Source organism: Monodelphis domestica, chromosome 8, assembly GCF_027887165.1.
Source record: "Monodelphis domestica isolate mMonDom1 chromosome 8, mMonDom1.pri, whole genome shotgun sequence".
NCBI lineage: Eukaryota > Metazoa > Chordata > Mammalia > Didelphimorphia > Didelphidae > Monodelphis > Monodelphis domestica.
This window is the reverse complement of record NC_077234.1, coordinates 247,671,975-247,694,913: the sequence shown is the minus strand read 5'-3', so window position 1 is coordinate 247,694,913 and position 22,939 is coordinate 247,671,975.

Here is a 22,939-nt window from a genome sequence, read left to right as displayed (position 1 = left end):
GCCTTTCTTCTTTCCTTTTTCAAATTAGATTGACCAGTACTTTGTCTGTTTTTTCAAAGTACCAGCTTCTAGTCTTGTTTATTAGATTAATAGACCTATCACTTTTGGTTTTATTAATTTCTCCCTTAATTTTTAGGATCTCTAGTTTGGTTTTCTTCTGGGGTTTTTTTAATTTGTTCGTTCTCAAGTTTTTTGATTTGCATTTCCAATTCCTTGGTCTCTGTCCTCCCTAATTTGTTAATATATGCACTCAGGGATATGAATTTTCCTCTAAGTACTGCCTTGGCTGCATCCCATAAGGTTTGAAAGGATGTCTCACCATTGTCATTTTCTTCAACAAAATTATTAATTGTTTCTATGATTTCTTCTCTAACTATCCAATTTTGAAATATCATTTTATTTAATTTCCAATTAATTTTTTATTTGGCTCTCCATGTACCCCTACAGATCAATATTTTTATTGCCTTGTGATATGAAAAGGCTGCATTTATAATTGCTGCTTTTCTGCATTTGAGTGCCATGTTTCCGTGACCAAGTGTATGATCTATTTTTGTGAATGTGCCATGTGGTGCTGAAAAGAAGGTGTATTCTTTTTTGTCCCTATTTATTTTTCTCCATATGTCTATTAACTCTAATTTTTCTAAGATTTTATTCACCTCTTTTACTTCTTTCTTTTTTATTTTTTGGTTTGATTTATCTAAATTTGATAGTGGTTGGTTCAAGTCTCCCACTAATATGGTTTTACTGTCTATTTCCTCCTTCAATTCTCCTAGTTTCTCTATTAAAAATTTGGATGCTATACCATTTGGTGCATACATGTTGATTAGTGATATTTCCTCATTGTCTATACTTCCTTTTAGCAGAATATATTTACCTTCCCTGTCCCTTTTGATCAGGTCTATTTGTACTTTGGCTTTGTCAGATATCATGATTGCAACTCCTGCCTTCTTTCTATCGGTTGAGGCCCAAAAGGTCTTACTCCAACCTTTAATTCTAACCTTGTGAGTGTCAACCCGTCTCATATGTGTTTCTTGAAGACAACATATGGTAGGGTTTGGGGTTCTAATCCAATCTGCTATTTGTCTGCGTTTTATGGGTGAGTTCATCCCATTCACGTTCAAAGTTATGATTGTCATTTGTGGATTCGCTGGCATTTTGATATCTTCCCCTAGTTCTGACCTTTCTTCTTTAGCTTTCTCCTTTTGAACCAGTGTCAGTTCCCCTAGTCCCCTCCCTTGATTACCAGGAAGAAGCGAGATTATTCTTTAGTGATAAGATTTAGACTTTTTTGTCTTAAAAGCTTTGCTTCTTCTTTTATAGTATATCATTTTGCTGTTTTATACTGACAGTTGGTCTTTCAGTTTCTATAAATTTATTTTGTTTTTATAGTTAGTGCTTTTAAATTTCTAATTATTTCTGACCTTTTAAAACTATTAATTTATTTAACTTGGCTATAATATCTTAAATCATATATTTTTTTTAAATCTAGCTTTTTTTTTTTAGTCCTGGGAATGATAGGCACAGAATATCTGGGGCACTGGAATGAAAGGGGAGCACAGTCAGCAGGAGACTATAGCAATGACTGAAGAGAGAGACAAGAGCAAGTCACATACAAGACCCCATATCTGCTGTTCCAGGTTCAGAACTTAAGACCAAGCCAACCAAGCCCTGAGACCCTGCTTGGGAAAATAGAGGTCCAATCAACCTACACCGCTTGAAATTCTAAACTTATGATTAAGTGTTGAATCCTAGCCCAAGACTATCTGTGCTGAAGTGGGCTGATCTGTGTGGACCCAGAGTGAAGCCAGGAGACCCAGTCTTAGCTTGGGGTGAGAATATAGATCCCAGTTTGGAGTAGTTGGTAGACTAAAAGTGGGTCTCCAGGGAGGATCTCCAGGACAGGGCAATCAACTATTTGCCTGATTAAATCAAATACTCACTGAGACCAAAAAGCAAACAAACTAACAAAAAAACCTTACAACTAAACCTGAGGCTAGAATTTCAGCAGTTCCTGACCTGATCAAGCTCAGAATAAGACAAAAACCTTATTCCCAAGCCTTAGGCAAGTCTTTAGGCAATTAACATCTCAAAGATTAATTGAATCAGCAGTGGAAGCTGACTCTCAGCTCTCAGGGTATTCTAAAAATTAAAATTAAATCTTAATCTTAAAAATATATTTTAGGAGATTTATTAATGATCATTAGAGATAAAGGAATGTAAGGGATACAAAATAAGGACCACATGGCTATGGCTGATCAGGCATTTCAAACCATCTGCCTTACCACCACCAAACTCTCTGTCATCATACCAAAGAGAACGGGACCTTCCATGTCCCTGCCTAATATGCCCTGTCTATAGGAAATACATAATGACAGGAAGTCAGTGGGCTCCTGGGAAATGTAGTTCATTTTTAGGGTAACAGATTTTCATTTATACACTATCATACCATGCTGGAAGAACTGAAACTGGCAGAAACCCAGAAAAATAAATTAATGGAAATCAATCATCAAAGAAAGACTAAAGTTTAAGAGGGTACCTAACCTCTCAGAAACAAAGTCTACCTATAAAAAGGAAGGAAAATGGGCAAACAATAAAAAAGCACCTAAATATAAAGAATTTTTATGGAAACAAAGAGCAATGTACAGACACAGGAGGGGACAATGAAAGCAAAGCAAACATAAACAAAGTCTAAAAGAAAAATATGGATTGGACACAGATTCTGGAAGAGCTCAAAAAAGAATTCAAAAACCAATTAAGAGAGGCAGAGGAAAAGTGGGGAAGAGAAATGAAAACAATGCAAGAAGAAATGAAAAAGGAGAACCAAAAGCTAAAGAAGTAAAATCGGTTCTTAAAAATTGGAATTGAGCAACTAGAAACTAATGATTTCATGAGAAATCAAGAAATAAAAGAAAACAAAATGAAAAAATAGAATAAAATGTGAAATATATTATTTTTAAGAAAACTGCACTTGAAAATAGCAACAGGAGAGACATTTTGAGAATTATTGGACTACCTGAAAGTCATGATCAAAATTAAAAAAAAAAAGCTTGAACATCATAATACAGGAAATTATCAAAGAAAACTGCCCAAATATCCTCAAACAAGAAAATAAAATTGAAATTGAAAGAATTCATAGATCACCCCCAGAAAGAAATCCTCAAATGAAAACTTCCAGGAATATAATAGCTCAATTTAAGACCCACCAACTCAAGGAGAAAATACTGTACACACCAGAAAGAAACAATTCAAATACCCTGGAGCTACAATCAGAATCATGCAGGATCTAGAGGCTTCTACATTAAAGGATCAGAAATCATGGACTATGACATTCAGGAAGGTGAAAGATCTAGGTTTACAACCCAGAGTCACCTATCCAGAAAAACTGAGTATATTCTTTCAGGGGAAGAAATGAACATTCAATAAGATAAAAGATTTCCAAGCATTCCTGAGGAATAAGCCAGACCTAAACAAAAAATTTGAAGTCCAAACACAAGACTTGTGAAAAGACTAAAAAGATAAATGAGAAAGAAAATTTGAGGGACTCATTAATGTCAAAATGTTTGCATTTCTACATGGAAAGAGGATATCTATAATTCTTAAAAATTGCTCTCAGTAGTATAGAAGATAGAAGGAATATACTTGGAAAGAAGGTGGAGAAATAAACTGATCATCATGTCATGATGTAAATGATGATGTATGATGATATGATTTGTATGTATATGTGATGATATGAAATATGTATGTATGATATTATATGTATATATGATATGAAATGTAAAATCTAGCTTTCACTTCTTTCTTAATCTAGCACTTCAGCTTTCAATATTAATTATCTATTTTATTTTAATTATGAGGTCAGAAAATGGTCAAGAAAATCAGAAAAATCCAGAGCTTTATCATATTTTAGGCATGATCTTAGCATTTAAGAATCATATTTCTGGAGCAAAGGTAAGTACCATATACTCTCTAAGTACACTCCTGAAGGTATATTTGGAAATAAAAATATATTTTCTATCTAATTATGTTCATATTTCCCATTTGGATGCATATTCCTTAAGGGCATGGGTTATTTATTATTTGTTGTTTCTCCAAGGCTTAGCACAATAAAATTTAGTGTTTACTTTTTTTGACTATTATTATTTTGTCTATCATCTATGTTGGAAAGAGAAAGCTGATAATGTAAAAGAATGCCAACAAGAGTAATGTTAAGTCAGCACTCTAGACCTGAGTCTGCTACAGTAAATATGAAGACCTGAAAGAAAGCCTGCCATGTCCTCCAATTGTATTCCCACAATGTCACTACCTGGGTTAGCATTCTAGCCAACATAATGCAACTGTTCCTATGAAACTAAGATATAAAGAAGCTTAATGTATAGATCGCCTCTATTCAGAACTGTCATAGTGATCAGCTTGACATGGAAAACTATGGAGAGAGTGGTGTTCCTTCATGTTCTACTACTAGAAGACAAGATCTATTGGAATAATTAGAAATACTCAGAATGATGAACTGGAGGAATTCCATGTGAACTGGAAACACCTCTAGGAATTGATGCAGAGCAAAATGAGCAGAACCAGAACATTCTACACAGAAACTGAAACTTTGTGGTACTTTCAATAAAAGGGATTTCTTTACTAGTAGCAAAGCAATGATCCAGAACAATGCTGAGGGATTTATGAGAAAGATCGCTATCCACATCCAGAGAAAGAACTGTGGGAGTAGAAATGCAGAAGAAAAACATATGACTGATTGCATGGTTCAATGAGGATATGATTTGGGATTTTGGCTTTAAATAATCACTCTACTGCAAATATTAAAAATATGGAAATAGGCTTTGAATAATGATACATTTATAATCCAGTAGAATTGCTTGTCAGTTTGTGGGGGGGGGGTATGGAAAGAACATGAATCATGGAACCATGGAAATATTCTAAAATAATTAATTAATTCATTTTTTATTAAAAAAAGAAATATTAATACCTCATCAACTGGAGATGCTTCAGAATGGATGGTGCTCAACAGTAAAGTATGCAAATCATAGAAATGCACTAAAGGAAATAGACTAATGATATATATGATTTTGTTATGCAAAAATACTATCTTCTAACCAATTTCAAACAAGTCTATCAATTATAAGCAAGGGATATAGATAGAGAGATAGAGAAATAGAGAGACAGAGAGATGATATTCTCAGCTCTTGGTTATTCTGCAATGTAATATAGAACAATGCAGGTATATTATAATTTAGTTCCTAAATCCAAATTTGATTAAATAAAAATAGGTTTTGAGAAATTCATATACCATAAGTTTTTGAGACATTCCTGTGTACCTCTAAATTTTCTAGCTCTTTACCCCCATAAAACAGCAGGCATGAATATGTATGCATGTGCATATGCATATGTATGTTCCTGTCCTTTTCTTCTTTCACTTTGGCATATAGTCCCAGAAGAAGCAACTCTGGATCATAGGGTATGCATATCTTAAGAACATTTGGTTATAGTTCCAAATTGCTTTGCAGAAGGACTAAATTAGTTCACATTTCAACCAGTAGTACCTTCATATACATGCTGTAGAAATTACAATATTGGATTCTTTTACCTCTTGTTTGAATTCTGTTAGAGACAGTGGGAGAGAGTAGAAGTGGGAAGCAAGTACCATATTTGGAATGAGAAAACCGTGGTTGAAGTCTTGGTTTGGTCACTTGATGCCTTTATAAGTTCAGAAGAGATCTTCCTCTCTTGGCCTCAATTTGCCAATCTTTCTAATGAAAAAGTTAAAATAGGCTAGGTAACTGCCTGGGGCCCCTTTCCAGATATATGATCTCCACATTTATGGGAATCTGCACCTTTTACCATATACCACTTTCTGTCTACCATTATCTTGATCTGTTTCCATCTGAACAGTCACTTCTGCTATTTCAGTGGGTTTCATGGACAATAGTCTCAGGAACTCAGCTTTTCACTGTCTTTTGAATCTCATTTACAAGTCTCAGGAGTGGATGATCTGGTTCACTACACTCAAGTCATGATGCTAGACATATGTGTCTCAGAGGGAGATTATCAATTAGAAAATTTTGCTACAGAATTTGCATATAGACAGTGTTCAAGTCCTAAATATATTTAATTACATTTCATGAGGATATACTCATTCAAGTTTACTCAGAACAAAAATATAATTATTCTTTTCTTGATGGAACCACCAAGAACAGCCAATGTTAAATCTTTTTCATCTGTGCTATTAAAAATCTTTAGGAGAAAAACATTTTTAATTCCTCTCCATTTATGAGATTAAAAAATTGAGATGTATTTGAAAATTTATCTCTGATACAAATTTGCCCAATGGCTGGTTATCTTTTTTTGGCCTTGAGCCAACAAATTTGCCCATTAAGACCTAATAATTCCTTGAGAATAAGCCTCATGTTGATGATTTTAAAAATGAAAATACTGTGGGGAGCAAAAACCCCATATCATCACATTTCTCCTACCTATAAGTGGCAACAAATTCATATGGGCTTGCCCAGTGTATAAGTTATTCATGAATAGGGATTTAAAATACAACAAATCAAATATTTGGGGGTGAGTACATAAATTAACATATGACCTACAGCCAAATCAAAGAAAAAATTAGTTTTAGTGTGGAGAGGTTCCCTTTGAGTTCTAAAAAGTAGGCAAATGAAGTTAAATTCATAATTTGTTAATTTTGTTTAAGCTTATTCAAATATTTCATATTGTATATCACAATTATATAAATTTATTTTCAATTCAATTTGACATTTGTTAAATATCTCATGGGCAAAAAGTACAAATAGAATCTCAAATATTCCTTTTCTAATATAGTCCTGTAATTAGTTATCATAAGCATTAAAACTATTCCTATGAATCAAATCTCATAAATAAGAAGAAATATTAAAACACATAGGAAATACTGCTAAACAAAAGAACCTTAATTAAAATAGCACCTACATTGAATAAAATTACACACAAATATGTGGAGAAACATACACAAATGTAAATATTATATATACACCTTATAAATATACAAATGTGAGTTTATTATAGGAAAGGATTAACAAAGGAATTAAATTATACATTTACATTTGAATGATTAAGTATATTTTTGTTTAAATAGTCTTAAGTGTAATCTTTGTCATAAATTTTATGTTAAATGTTAAAGCAGCTTCTGTTAGCCTATTTACTTAGACCTAAAAAAATGAGTAAGAAAAATGTTAAACATATTTCTTGTTTGGAAATAGAGTCCAGGATCAGTTTTCCTAATGCTCTCCTGACTTCTTTTCCCATCACTCAACTTGGCCACCTAAAAGTCAATTTAATAAAAATATGTGTAGAGTGTGTGTATATAACTATTTCACCTGGGAAAGGATGATGCCTGCTATTTAGTAACCAGCTAAAGATGATAGTAAAATAATTAATTCTGTCAATATAAATGCTAAATAGAAATGGGAAATTGGATCCTTTCTTTGTATCACATTTTTTTAACATGAAATTACAGGAGAGAAATTGAATCTGACAGATCTTAGCATTTATAGCCTAACATCAAAAGGGTAGCTCTGGGTATGCCAAAATGGCAGGACGCTTCTTAATTAAACTATGCTGTTCTTTAGACCAGGATGAATAGCTTTTGTTTGACCAATAAACTGATCAGCAGCCTCCTAGAGTGATTCTAAAAATTATGGTACAAAATAAATGGCCATGAAAATAGAGAACATCAAGTTGATAAGCTTGCCTTAATTATCTTTGGTATTACTACACTGTTGATGGAGTTGCAGTCATAAATATAATGTAGATGACCTCAAAATGAGTTGCACTAATGTTTGTAAGAGGAACGTTTATGGTTAGCTCCTTCTAACATAGCTCAATATTCTCCATTAGCATCTTAAAGTGTTCAGTAACTTGATTTGTAAGATTCTCCCCACCCCTCACTCGCCAACAAACTCCAATAGCTAATGACTTTGCATTTTTCAAAGAGGAAAATAACTAAAGATGGATGTTACTCATAAAAAGAGTAAATATTATTAATCGATTAATAAACATGTATTTATTAATCACCTACTATGTGATAGACACAAAGATCAAAATTAGACAGTTCCCATTAGCAAAATGTTTACATTCTATTTGGAGGGACAGCATGCAAATAAATTATTTTATATGAAATAAATTCAAGGTAAATTTTCATTTACTGCACAATGAGTTCTATACCTCACCAAAGCTCTAACAGGCCAAGGATGAGATCCTGCTGGCTTTAGGCAACATCTATCAAAGTTGGGGCTTACTTCAGGTCCCCCAGACTTGCCCCCACCCAAAGACTCTAAAGACTTCTCAGTCTTTTTAATTCCTAATTTCATTATTTTATTATAATTTATATATACATAATAAATATATATTATATTTATAATACATAAATATAATTATAATAATTCCTAATTTAATTCCCTGGATCTCTATCTAGTGGTCTGTACTAATTGCAAGTTTCTCAGAGGGCTCTCTGTCTTGAGCCATCTCTTCTTCCTATAACCATTTAATTTAGCAATTTCATAAGTTTCCATTCACAATCTCCATTAATTATCTTGTGCTGATGATTGTTGAATCTATTTAATCAGCCCCTGTCTCTTTTATGAACTTCAGTCTTACCTCTCCAACTGCCTATTATTCATTTCAGATTGAATGAAATAGAGACATCTTCGACGCAATACATTCAAAATTGTCATTATTTTCCCCTCGAAATCCTTCTTAGCTCCTAAACTTCCCAATTACTATCAAGGTGCCACTGTCCTCCCCCAAGCCCAGCTTCTCAATCTGAATGTCATTCTCAGTTCCTCACTCTCTGCTGCACCCATCCCTGCCATATTCCATCTGTTGACAAGCTCATTAATTTCATCTTCACAATGTCTCTAGCATATGCCTCCTTCTGTAGTATGACCGTGCCGCTACCCTGGGTCGGGTCCCCATCACCTCGTGCCTGGACTACTCTCCTGGTTACAAGTCTCTCCCTGGCTACTTGCTATCACCCACAAGGGTACCATTTCAACAAACAACTCCACAATTAGCCATCTAAATTCCAACCACTTCACTGAAATGGCTCTTTCATAAATGACCAACAAGTTCTTCATTGCATATCTCTTTTCTCCAACTTCTTTCTAGCTTAGGATGTTTTTGGTAATTCTATCTTGCTGAATAGTGTATCCCCAATGAGTTTTCATAACATTGTTCTCCCTCAGTTCTCCTATCTGTCTGATGACTACATTTCAGTCTCTTTGCCAATTTATCTTCTATTTCATGTTCTCTCTGATTAATTCTTAAGACTCTGTCTAGAGAGTCTTAACTATACTCGCTCTATATTCTCACTCAGTGACCTCATTAGTTCCCATAAGTTTAAACATCCTTTTTAGACAAATGAGTCTTTTCTATAAATTCCCAGTCCTGATCCCTTTCTGGTAGTCCAATCCCCTATTGATAATACAATAAAATTAGGTGTCTCACATGACCAAAATATTTATCTTCCCCTCATCAAAAAAACAAACAAAAAATATGTACCCTTTCCCTGAATTTTCCCATTAGTCAAGGATGCTGCTCTACTTTCAGTCATAGATTTATATAAAAATAATTAAATTAGGAAAAAAATAAATCTACTGTGCCAAGTTTCTCCGATTTAAAAAAAGATAATAGCATAGTTAAAATTTTAAAATACTGAATTAGAGAAAAAGCTGACAGAAAAAAAAAGTCATTAACAATAAAAGAACACAGGGAGCAGCTACTTGTTATATAGAGCCAGGCATAGAGATGAGAGGTTCTGGGTTCAAATCTTACTTCTAGCTGCGTGACCTCAGGCAAGTCATTTAACACCCATTGCCTACCCCATAGTGCTCTTCTGCCTTGGAACCAATACATAGTATTGATTCTAAGACGGAAAGTAAAGATTTAAATAAATTAAACAAACGAATGAATGAGTGAATGAATAAATATATAAATAAGACATGATCTCTATAAATGCCAAAGCATTTACCCTCAGAGAGAGGATACACTGAGACAATCTAAAAATCATAGATTTATTTTAAAAATACTATACATAACTATGCCCAAAGGGCGATAAAAAACTGTCTGCCCTTTGATCCAGCAATAGCACTGCTAGGTCTGTACCCCAAAGGGATAATAAGGAAAAAGACTTGTACAAGAACATTCATAGCTGCGCTCTTTGTGGTGGCCAAAAATTGGAAAATGAGGGGATGCCCTTCAATTGGAGAATGGCTGAACAAACTGTGGTATATGTTGGTGATGGAATACTATTGTGCTAAAAGGAATAATAAAGTGGAGAAGTTCCATGGAGACTGGAACAACCTCCAGGAAGTGATGCAGAGTGAGAGGAGCAGAACGAGGAGGAGAACATTGTATACAGAGCCTGATACACTGTGGTACAATGGAATGTAATGGATTTCACCATTAGTCTCAATGCAGTGATCCTGAACAATTCGGAGGAACCTAAGAAAAAAAACTCTATCCACATTCAGAGGAAACACTGTGGGAATAAAAACACAGAAGAAAAACAACTACTTGAATACATGGGTCAAACGGATATGGTTGGCGATGTAGACTCTAAATGAACATCCTAGTGTAAACAACAGCATGGAAATAGGTTCTGATCAAGGACACAAGTAATACTCAAAGAAACTGCGCATTGGCTGCAGGAAGGGTGGGTGGAGGGGAGGGAAGGAAACAATGTGATTATTGTAACCAAGGAATAATGTTCTAAATTGACTAAATAAACATTCAAATGGAAAAAAATAAAAAAATAAAAAATACTATGCATGCAAAAATCTGGACATAATGCAAAAGCATAATGCAAAAGATAGCAAAGTAAAACTAACTGAAAAGAACTTCTGAATCCAGAAAACAAAATGCCAATCAAGAAAATATATAGAAAGAGGAATCAAGATGGCAGATTAGAAGCAATTCAGTTGAACTCTCCTAGTAGTCCCCTCCAAGCCTGAAATCAAATTTTTGGAGCAGCAGAGCCAACAAAAGATCTGAGTGAGACATTTTTCTGGGCTAAGGAAAACTCATGAGGTTGGCAAGAGAAGTTTGTGGCACTAGAATAGAAGCTTGTCTGGAGACCACAAATAAGGATGGCAGTAACATCAATAGTAGCAACAGGAGGAGCTTTTGGAACTCTCAGCCCAGAGGTGGTAAGGGGGTTGAACAACTGACCATAAATGGGCTATAGGGGATCATTTTCTGGAACTGGATACAGCTAGCAATGAGAGACAAATCCTATTGCCCACATGTAGTTCTGGGTTTAAGTTCCATGGCAAAGAAGAAATACCAAGGTAGAGAGAGCACTAGTGCTTCTGGCTATAGGGGGTCATTGATCCTTCCTGGATAAAGACCTGATTGTCTAGACCAGGAGAGCAGTGGCCATACCCCTCCCAGAATCACATCACCTTAAAAACACCAAAATTCTGCAGATCCCCATCCTCAGGTGAGCAGAGCCCAACTTTAATATGAAGTTCAAAGTCAAGAAATGTTTTGGAAAAAGTGAGCAAGCAACAACAAAAATAATTTGGCCATAAAAAACTGTTATGGGGGCAGTTAGGTGGCTCAATGGATAGAGTCCTGTCTGGAGATGGGAGGTCTTGGGCTCAAATCTCAGACACTTCCTAGGTTTGTGTCCCTGGGTAAGTCATTTAACTCTAGCTGTCTAGCCCTTGCTCTTTTTTGCCTTGAAACTGATACTTAGTATTGATTCTAAGACAAAAAGTAAGAGTTTTTAAAAATCTATTACCATGTCAGGGAAGATCAAGACATAAACTCAGAAGACAACAACAATGTAAAAATATTTACAAACACCGCCTCAAAGAAAAATGTTAATTAGACCCAACTCAATAAGAATTCCTGGAAGAATAAAAGAAATAAGAGGAAATTTTAAGTAAAGAAATGAGTGATGCAAGAAAATTATGTTTTTAGAAAAACTATTTGGTATATTTTATATGACAATACATGTATAAACCAGATTGGATTACTTGTCAACTCTGTGAGTGGGGAGGGAAAAAGAGAGGGAGAAATATGAATCATAACTTTGGAAAATTTAAGTGGAAATTTGTTATTCACATAAAATAAAGATAAAACAATATTTGGGGAAGTGATCTAATACAGTTGTAAAAATAAAATTGTTCATGATAATAAAAAATAAAATTATGAAAAGAGAAATAACAGCTTGGTAAAGGGGTTCAGAAACAAACATGGCAAAATCTATAAGGACTAATGCACAGTGAAGTGAAAAGAATCAGGAGATCATTGTGCACAATAACATCAATGTTGCTACTATGATCAACTATGAAAGATTTCACAACTCTGATGAATACAATAACCCAAGACAATTTCAAAGGACTCATAATCAAAAAATGTAGTCCATCTCCAAAGAGAACTGATAAACTCTGAACTGAAATTAAAGCATAATTTCCTCATTTTAAAATTTTTCAAGATTACATATCGATACATTTTTTAAATATTCTCTTGCTTCTACTCATTAAACTTTGCATCACTTAATATAAGTCTTTGTAGACTTTTTCATGATCATCTTGTTTGTCATTTCTTATGGCACAATATCATTCTATTACAAGTATAATATCAAAACTTGTTGAGCCGTTCCCCAAATGATGGACATTCCTTCAACTACAATTCTTTGCCAACACAAAAAGAGCTTCTATAAGTTTTTGTACAGATAGGTCCCCCCCACCCCCATCTTTAATCTCTTTGGTATACAACAGACTTACTAGAAACATTGCTGGATCAAAGAATATATAATAGTTTTATGGTCCTTTGCACATGGTTCCAGATTGCTCTCCAGAATGAGTTCACAACTCCATCAGCAGGATATTACTGTCCCAGTTTTCCCACATCCCCTCCAACATTTATAATTTTCCTCTTTTGTCATGTTAGCCAGTCTGGTAGGTGTGAGATGACACCTCAGAGTTGTTTTAATTAGCATTTCTCTAATTAATATTGATTTGGAACATTTTTATATGACTAAATATAACTTTAATTTTGTGATTATAATTGATATAATATTGCTTTATTTCTCATTCATTTAGGGAGTGGGAAGGATAAAGGAAGAGAATTTGGAACTCAATGTTTAAAATGAAAAGTATGTTCAAAATAAATAAATAATGATTTTTTAAATTTAAATTTTAAATTAAATTTTTAAAAAGTTCTAACTTCTGACACCATAAAGGTTAAATTTAACAGCTCAAATGACAAGTAATAAATTTTGCAAATAGACAGAAGGATTTTCAAGTCTAAAAGATTATAATTAAACAAAATTAATTTGCGCTTACCAGAAATCCCAGAATCTTTAAAAGAAAGAAGGCATTCCTATCCCTCCAATAAGCATGAAAATCCTCTACTTGCAAACTCTCCGAACAAGAAATGCAAGACATAAACAAGTATACTTAACAAAGGAAGAAATAACCAATCAAATACATTATCATTCTGCAGGTCCTTATCACCTCATGCTTAGACTATTGCAATAGACTATTGGTATCTCTGCCAAAAATCTCTTTCCATTCCTCTTTATCCTTCAGTTAGCTGTCAAACTACTCTTGCTAAAACTCACATCATACATTGCATGACCTGTCTTCCCACCCACTCTCCATTCAATAAATTCCAGTTGTTCCCTATTACTTCCAAGTTTAAATACAAAACCCTTTGTTGGGCATTCAACAGTCTTCATAACCTGGTCCCCCAATCCTTTCAGGCTTCCTATATATTACACTCCACCACTATTTTTTAGTGCAATGACTGCAGCATCTTGACTATTTCCCTTACAAGACACTCAATCTTTCTTCTTTGAGTACTTTCACTGGCTGGCCCTCTATGCCTGGAATATTTTTTCTCATCTCGACCTCTGACTTCTCTGCCTTTCCTCAAATCTCTGCTTAAATCTTATCTCCTACAGAAAGCCTTTCCTACTCTCTCATGCATTTCTTCCCTTGATCATTTCTAATATATCCTGTATGTAGCTTGTTTGTACGAAGTTGCTTTCATGCTGCCTTCCCCCTCAGACCGTAAGCAACTGTTTTTTTGTCTTTCTTTTTACTCCCAGCCCTTAACATAGTTTCTGCCATATAGTAGATGCTTCATGTTTGACTGACTGACTGACAGTCTATAGATAATTTAAATGAGAAAGAGTTAGAGAGAGAGAGAGAGAGAGAGAGAGAGAGAGAGAGAGAGAGAGAGAGAGAGAGAGAAATGTGAATTAAAAGTATGTTTGTGCAATATGTGCATGAGGGATACCTTCAAAAGGTTGAGGGGAAAAAATCAAAGGTTTAAAAACATAAGCAAAATTTAAATAATTAGGATACATAAAGATCGAAGACCAGAACGAAGACTCTCCATACAAAGTGAATTTATGTCTTTTGTGGGACAAAATAAAGAGTAGAAGGGTACATAAATATGAAATGGAATGGTCAAGGGCAGAGAGGACTACATTATAACCATTTTATCTTATATAGGTGGCTCAATGGGTACCATATTGATATAGAAAGAGAGAAGTATGAACCCTTGGAGGTATCTGGTACCCAGAGGGGAGAAAAGAGGCATGAACTAAGAAATGGAATAATGCCACCAATGGGAATAAGACTGATTATAGTAAGGTTAGGGAGTACAACTGAACTGAATTATTTGTTTTTTTTTTATATTTTATTTGATAATTTCCAAGCATTATTCATTAAAGACATATATCATTTTCTTTTCCTTCCCCCCACCCCCATAGCCGACGCGTAAATCCACTGGGCATTACATGTTTTCTTGATTTGAACCCATTGCTTTGTTGATAATATTTGCATTAGAGTTGAACTGAATTATTTGGTACCCAACATAGTTTCTACCATGAGAAATTTTTCTTCACATTACTCCTCTCATGAATTTTTACTTCTAAAAATAAGGCACATAAAGGATGATATAAGAACTATAAAAGCAATATCATAGAAATTAGTAAAAAAAAAAAAGAAGTTCAACCTAGTTTTTCAGAAGATATCACCCAGTGTGGAACACTGGAAGGCAGAGAATAAATTAACTATGAACTAGAAAATAAGAGTTCAGGATAGACAGGAAGCAAAGAAAATTAACAGTGAAAAGCAAAGAAGGTTGCTTTGTTTTAATATTAAGCTGACATATATCAGCTAGCATAACATCTAAATTCATAAAGAAAAAAATGAAATAGCAAAAACATACATAGTAAAAATGATAACAATAGTAGTAGAACTTTCTCAAAGGGTTGATCTATTTTAACATAAAACTTAACTGTGCTTAAATGATGGTATTCAAAAAGTTACCTGTTGTCAATGCTTTTGTTGTGCAAGGTGAGGTGTTGTTTGGAAAGTTATGTCTGTGAATGTTTTACTTGTTGCAATGGTAAGAAGATCTGTTACCCTCTAAAAATTTGAGTCATGCTTCTATAATCATTTTTCTTTTAGTTTGATTTTGTTTTGCTTTTTTCTAGAATTGATAATTCACTCTAGGAACTTCATTTTTTTTAATTCCCTCTTCTAATGCAGGTCTCCAAGTGTTCTATGAATGATGGGTTTTGAGAGTTTTCTGGGATATTGAGATATTATATGATATGCCCATAGTCCTATAGCCAGTCTATGTAGAGTCAGGATTTGAATCCAGGTTTTCCTGAATCCAAGAATTAGAATTGATGTCTTATTTACCTTATTTATCTATCTATCTATCAACTAACACATATATCCACACAATACATATAAACATATATAAACACATGTGCATATACATAATACTTATATATGCATATATGTTTATATGTTTTGTGTATGACATGTAAAATTGTGTGTGTGAATGAATATGCTTATATTTTTATTACTGGTTTTGAATTTTAGAGGCTCCATTGGATCTTTCTGCATTTACACAGTTAGAACTCTTGCCCAGTTCCAGGGTTAAAAGTCATTTCTCACTGAAATTGTGTGTACAAGATATATGGAGCTGATGCTAGATTATCTTCAGCTTCAGCTGGTATAGCTGAGTTTTTTCCATGACCTCTTTAATGACTCTTTTTTCAGGTTTTTGCAGGTATGGGTCATCTGTATTCATAACTTCTTAAAGAATCAGGTTAATGTGATTTTTCTCATTGATCTTGTTCTTTGGTTGTCTCTATTGTACAACTGCATCATATTTAATTTCCCCTTCTTCACTGCCTGGACATTTTATTCTTTTTTCTGTATATACACATATAAGTAATATAAAACATATTGTTCTATATACGTATGTATAAATTAAATACAAATTCTATTTTAACATATATATATATAATTTTGTCATATATGTGTTCACACAACATATGGAAGAAAAGGCAAAATATCCAATGCACTGGGACCAATTTAAATGGATATAGAGGACAAATTAAATATGAACTCGATAGGGAACATATTTAAGTATAGATGGTATTTTGTCATGAGCATGAATTTTGTAAATTAAAGAATGTGTTTTATACATTAAAATAATAGATTTGTATATAAAATGTGTATATTTATAAGTATTATAGATTTTTAAAATCTTGCTATGGCATATTCTTCTCTACCACTAGTTAAAAAAGTTCTAACTACAAACGCTCCATAGAGTAGCCCATTTTAGTCGGTCATACTATTCCAGGACGAAGGCTCTGCTAAAATGTCACACTGGAAACTTCATCACTTTAAAAGGCCACCATATGCCATCACCATGTAATGAAACTGCAACCATGTTCTATTCCACTAAACTTTAATCTAGATGTTAAATTTATTTTCACATAATCATGCAATGGCTATTCAAGTGCATTCACATTTTATCCAAACCATTTACGGTTTTAAACAGAATGTCACAAGTGATGGAATAAAATTCTCAGGAGGTTCCCCCTTCCCTTGAAGGCTACAATAACCCAAGAGCCTGAATGATATCGTGGAATAACCTCTGGGCTTGGAGACAGAGAACCTCAGTTTGAATCTTGGATCTGAGATGTTCTGCCTTTATTACATTGGGAAAGTCATTGAATTTCTCCACATTTTTATAGATGCTTTTTTATCTATAAAATTGTAATGATAAAATTACATTGTGATGAAAACCCTTGGCAAACCTCAAAGTATTATTTAAGTAAGAATTTTTCTGGTCTGAAATTATCTTTGGTTTCAATAATGTGATGAATTTCTAGTATGGAAATCATTCCTCTCTTCTCAGATCAACATTTCATCTGTAATATGTCATCTTGGGAAGCTTATTGGGACAATAAGGTTGAAATAGTGTATTAAGCAGATATTTATTCCTGAGTTCAAACCTGGTCTCAGACACTTGCTGTGTGACCTGTGCAACCCTGTTTGCCTCAGTTTCATCACTTGTAAAAGAAATTGAAGAAGGAAATGGCAAACCACTCCGGCATCGTTGAAAAGGAAACCCCAAATAGAGTCATAAAGAGTCAGATACAGCTGACACTACTAAGCATCATTAACAAGAAGAAGCTGTGACTTGCCTCCTGCTTTTCTAGGAGTCAAAGAAAGAAACTGAACATTACCCCAAGGCCAGCCCTCATATCAAACATGCCACACTGTCTCTTTAAATGTGTTATTCTTACTAATGAAACTGCTGTTTCTGCTTAGTCTTTTCAAAAGTACTTAGTTCTACAGATCCCAATGTTGTCAAATGACTTGTAATTAAGAATTGCTTTTTAAAAATGTTTCTATAGAAACTAAAGAGAAGTTGTTTGCTACTTACTTTCCCTAATTTTGTTTTATTTCAAGACTAGCCTATTTGCCAAAAAAGTTTAGAATGTACATATTATAAAGTTATAAAAGATTAATTGTAAAAATTGATGGGATGTTTTATTATCATTTTTCAACACCAAATCAGACTGGGTGTTACTGTTTTATTCATTCAATCATTCCCAACTCTTCATAACTCTGTGGACCACAGCATGCCAATGCCGTCCATGAAGTTTTCTTGGCGAAGATACGGAAATGACTAGCCATTCCCCTCTGCAAATGGATTAAGGCAAACATAGGTAAAGTGACTTGTCCATTGTCACATAGCTAGTAAATGCCTGCAATCATATTTCAATTCAAGTCTTCCTGACCCTCCACTGAGCCACCTACCTGCCTTTCCATACTCTAAAATGGATTTTGAAGACATAATAATATTTAGTCATTACATAATAAAATAGTACATATTGAGGTTTATAGTTCATTGTTCTCAATAGCATTCTTGTGAAGCAGAAAAATCAGAATGTCATTCTTCTTAAGGGTTTGACTAGACACTTCTACGGTTTCATTTTAACCGTTTTAAGCACAGGTCCTATACATAACTTTTGGGGAATGCCAGGTATTGACGAACACCAAAGGATGGGAAGAACCCAAGAGGAAGAAGTCAAGGATGAAGGGAAGTTTATTCATGATAATTTGGAGTTTCAAGGGGACTTAATTAAAAGTACAAATGGATTAGGATTTTGTATGGGTAGAATGGAAGTGGATAGGAATGTGAAGTTGAGATGTGGTGGTAGCAAGAAGGACAATTTTCTCCTTAGACCACCAAGGATTCAGCATTGCTGAGATGAAAAAGAATAAGAGATTAGAATTTTCTCCTACTGACATGGAGATGTAGTGCTTTTGTTTAATATTATGACTCTCAAGTGACCCAGAAATGACAAAATGGCAGTTGTTCTTTTACTGAAGAAGGGAAAATGGACTGAGCTTTGGAGTCTTTTCTTTAGATGAAATCCTTTAAAATAAGGGGTCTTGTATCTGAGGCTGATCCTTGGCTGAGGCTTTGATGTCAGAGGCTCTGGTTCTAAAGTTCTAGAGGCAGCTGGGTAGCACAGTGGATTGAGATAAGAGGTCCTGGGTTCAAATCTGACCTCAAACACTTTCCAGTTGTGTGACCCTTGGCAAGTCATTTAACCTCCATTGCCTAGCCCTTACTACTCTTCTGCCTTGGAACCAATACACAGTATTGATTCCAAGATGGAAAGTAAGAGTTTTAATTAATAAATGAATGAATGAAGAAATAAATAAATAGATAAGTAAATAAATAAATGAGTGAATGAATGAATAAACAAACAATTAAATGAATGAATGAATAAAATAAAAGTCTAGTGCCTTGGTCTTTGATTTTAGTGGTAAAAAAAGGTCTGGTGTTTAAGGGACACATCCTCCATTTGGTCCTGTATATGAGAATGGAGGTATGTGAGGCAATAGCTAAGGCTTAGTCTTGGGTGAGGTCCACTCTGCCAACAGAGATATTATTTTGGTACCAGCATGGTGAATCAGTTAAATAGCATTTATTAAGCACTTCATCATATTCCAGCACTTTTTAGTGTTAAGTATAGTAGTAATAGATAATCTGTGGCATTGATGCAACATACTAGGAAAACATCTTGTTGGGAGACAATATGGGGAACTAAAACAGAGGAAGACACTGAACTCAAGTCAACACATATTTGTGTTTCATGATAGATTTATTATTTGTCTATGCATTTGGATCCTAATTCTAGCCTCTTCTAAATAAGTCACCCAAAGCAATTACATACTCAGTGATGTCTGGAGTTTCAAACTGATGTCTGGAGTTTATCTCCTGTGGCTATTCCAGGCTACAAATGCATCACTGGGTCATCTCTAAAGACATGAGGTAGAGAGGAGGCACAACTTGCCTTCCACTCATCATAGCTCTCGCACATACAAATACACACCTACAGAGTGATGCCCAAGAGCTACTGACTATCCCCTCTAGTGGTCTTATTTTTCCACCCTTTCTCTCTTCCTTACAATAGGACTTGCTGCTGCCACCATAACCCTTTAGTGAACATGGCTCCCCTATCCTCTAGAGGGGCTTATGAAAAACAGCATAGGCTTTTTCCACACTGCTTGAAGACTGCACACAATTTGTCCTTTCTCATATTTTAAGCGTTACTATTAAGCCCACAGAAAAATAAAGGGAGTGAAGAGAGTAGTTTATAATCAAAGGTTGAAAGCTCAGGCTCACAACCAAGAAGGCATCCTTGACCCTCTCTTTCATATCTTACCACACATGTAATTGGTCAGTAAAGCCTGTTGATTTCACCTAGTAATGTCTCTTGAATATGTCCCTTCTCTCCTCTGACCCTGCCACCACTCTAGTGCTTTTTGCTGGTGGAATTGCCTGACTCAGCTCTCCTCATTTAGCCACCAAAGTAATTTTCTTAAAGTGCAGATCCTATCCTGTCAAACCTTAACTCACCCCACTGCACTCAATGAAATGCAGTGGCTCCCTTTGGCTCCAGGATCAAATACAAAATGTTCTGTTTGGCATTCAAAGACCTTTTTAAGCTAGCCCCCCTTCTACCTTTCTAGTCTTTTTATATCTTCCTCCAGGGCACATTCTCTTCCATCCAGTGACTCTTGCCTCCTAGTTGTTCCATGAACAAGACCCTCCATATTCTTGCTTTGGGCATTTTCTTGGGCTCTCCTCCAAGACTGGGATACTCTTCCTCCTTTCCAAATACTAAGCTCCCTGACTTACTTTATGTCTCATCTAAAATCCCATCTTTTATGGGAAGCCTTACCCACACTCCTTCCTAATTCTAGTGCCTTCCCTATGTTAATTATTTTCTATTAATTATCTGTATCTCTATCTATTCATCATTATATTTGTTTGCATGTTTTCTCCCTCATTAAATTATCATAAGCGCCTTAAAGATTGCCTTTTGCCTCTTTTTTGTATTCCCAGCACTTAGCACAATGCCCTCACATAGTCGGTGTTTAATAAATGTTTCATTTGAGTGATGAATTTGAAGCTGTCCTTCTACCCTATTCATCTTTGTGACCTGCCTAAACTATAGCAATAATGTTATAAAAGATTGTCCCGCCATAAGTCTGCCCTGCTCCCCCACTCACACTCTTTCTTATGCACAGATAGAGTCATGTCATTTCTTGGCTCAAAACCTTTTGATAATTCCCTATTACCTGAATAATAAGTCGAGCTTTGTTGCCTAATATTCAAGGTCTTCTCTAATCTGGCAGCATCCCAGCCCTGCAGTCCACATTCCTATTTTTCTCCTCCTTGAACTCTACACTCCATTCAGACTGAATTTCTCTCTGTCACCTGCACATATACTGTGTACCTCCATGACTGGAATATCAAGTTCTTGGTTATGTTTGGAATATTTTCTCTCTGTCTTTGCCTTTTTAATTCCTACGTAGCCTTTAAAGTACAGTTCAAATGTCATTTCCTTCAAGAAACATTCACTGATTTTCTGAGACAATTAACACTTCTCCTGATGGTCCTCATTTTCCACTTTATTTTGCATATCTCTAATTCATTTATCCTGTAATATAGCATAATATTTATCCATGCTAGTTATGTCCATATTCATTGTACTGTAAGTCACACAAAAGCAGGGATTAGGTTTAGCTCAGTTTTGTATCACCCTAATCCCTAACAGAATAAATGCTAAATCAATGCTTGCTGACTGGCTGTTAACCTAACCACATCTATGATAACCTGGAATTATTTTGCAATACTATGTAGCTGTGTCTTGTAGTGCCTGGAATTTTAACCAATAAATAAAATAAGGCCATTTCTCTGAATATAATATTATTTATTAATAGGGGCAGGCAATCTATTAATAAAGGATTGGCCAATCATGCATGTATTTATGTGGAAAGATGCTAAATGATCTTCTTGCACCATATCTTTTATATAAAGATGTGTCTTCCTTCTGATTGGTCTGACAATATGTTCTTTGGTCCTCCCCTAGCTGTCCTCACTGATGGATATTTAATTAAGAGAAGGACTTGAAAATCACAACTCCTCTCCTTCATTGTAGGGAGGAGGTCTACTCAACAGTGTCACTAAAGTAGAGAAATGTGGCTGGCCTGCCCTTCTCTGGTACTATAAGAAATGGAAAGTCAACTAGTTTATGACTCCCTCCAGCAATATTTGGTTAGAAAAGGATGTGTTGTCTGTTCTACAAAAGGAAAACCTGATTGAGACAACACATCCTTTTCTAACACTAATCTAAGTCTAGATAAGATGTCTAGCAAGGATAAAAGGGCATGTACTTAAGAAGGCATTGTGGGGTTTCTCAATGAAGAAGAGTAGATAGAGGTCTCCACCATGCCTTAATGAAAAGTAAGGGTCTCTTTCCAGGTAAATGCATTAGGGTCTGATGGTGATTACTCATTTAAACCTTAGTAAATGGATTTGTAAAAATATTTGCTAAAACTAATATAATAATACATTAATTTTCCTGAGTAGAAAGTAAGCTTTGATTTTGGTTTAATCAATTGGGAGAGGGTTAGAAAAGAAAAATTTTAAATACTTCTATAAAAAAAACTAAAATTAATAAACTATTCTTTAAAAATAGTACCTAGGATTAAATAAGAAAAGAAAAGCATTTCTTCTCACTTGTTCTTTCTTTACCAACCATCTCATTAGGTTATTGTGTGATCACATATCTGGATGGAATAACAAAAGGAGGTATGTATCAATCTACAGTAAATTGATATTTCAATTTCCGTATATCTGAAACAGAAGTGTCTTTTCCTCCAATCTTTCTCTCCTTTAATTTCATTATTTCTGTAAAGGAAACAATAAAGCTCTTTTGAAAGTAGAAATAAGTAATTTGCATAAAACTACAAATTCATGGATCTCAGAAAAGTCAACATAATGATTAAGGAAAGGGTTTGGAGATGGGAGGGGAACATGATAAGCATTTATTAAGTGCCTACTATGTGCAAGCCATTATGCTAAGAGCTTTACAAATTGTAATTTTATCCTCATGCCAACCTTGTAAAGTAGGTGCTTTTATTATTCCCAATTTAAAGTCAATGAAACCAAAGTAGACAGAGATTAAGGGTCTTGCCTAGAGTTATAAAACTAGTAATTAATTATCTAAGGTTGGATTGAAACTCAGATG